The following is a 984-nucleotide window of genomic DNA, read 5'->3' as shown; positions in this document are numbered from 1 at the left end:
GTGTGTGTGTGTGTGTGTGTGTGTGTGTGTGTATTGGGGAGGCTATTCTGTGAAGCCCAAACTACTCATAATTTTTAACTAGTCAAAAATCTACTAAAAACTACAAAATCATTTGTGATAACTATCAAATGATGTAAGATCGCAGTAGACAGCATTTGAATGGAAGGAACATGAGTGGAGTGAATGTGTGTGAAAAAAGTTTTGGGTGAACTATCCCTTTAATAGATTATTTGATTCTTTTTTTTTTTATTTGGTTGACGTCATGAATTTCTTAACTCTTAACAGTCTACATCAATCTGCTATGCCTTTTTTAAAGGTTCAATTCCTTATAGAAAATCAAGTCCTGTCCTATTTTTTTCTCTCATTGAAAATTGTTTTACTCCAAAATACAGATTACAGTAGTAAAATATAAACAGTGTTTCAGTTTATTATGCTGGAAAAAGTAGCTTTTTAGCGTCAATATTTTTAGTCAGTTTCCTCAACAATGTGTGTGTGTGTGTATGTGTGTAATGTCCCACATGAGCTGCAGGATCATTCTTGAAATCTGCAGTATTGTCACATGGGTCATTTTTAAAGGATCAGTTTCTCACATATCTGTCTGGAGTTGTTCATTAAGTTGTCTGTGCATGTGCACATCTCTTCACACTAGACAGAAATCCAAATGCCGTCTTTCTATGTTTGCTTGCTACGTTTTTGAAGACGATCTGTTTAATATATCCCTGCTTGACTGTCTTTTGAGTGTGTGTGTGTGTGTGTGTTCTTGTGTTTTAAGTCACTGATTGACAGATGAATCCCACACAAGCTCAGTGCCAAAGGAATCTCCAGACAGAAAGCGTCATGGCAACTTGCAATCGCTCACGGCGACACGTCTTTAGATGATCTGCGAAGGAGAGAGTGTGGAAAAGGACTGCAAAAGGGAGGAGAAGGAGATGAAAGGGGAAGAACAGAGAAATAAATGAGGGAGATAAACAGAAGGGTGGAAGA

Source organism: Sinocyclocheilus anshuiensis, unplaced genomic scaffold (assembly GCF_001515605.1).
Source record: "Sinocyclocheilus anshuiensis isolate Anshui unplaced genomic scaffold, SAMN03320099.WGS_v1.1 scaffold653, whole genome shotgun sequence".
In the NCBI taxonomy this organism is placed as follows: Eukaryota; Metazoa; Chordata; class Actinopteri; order Cypriniformes; family Cyprinidae; genus Sinocyclocheilus; species Sinocyclocheilus anshuiensis.
This window is presented reverse-complemented; position numbering follows the sequence as displayed.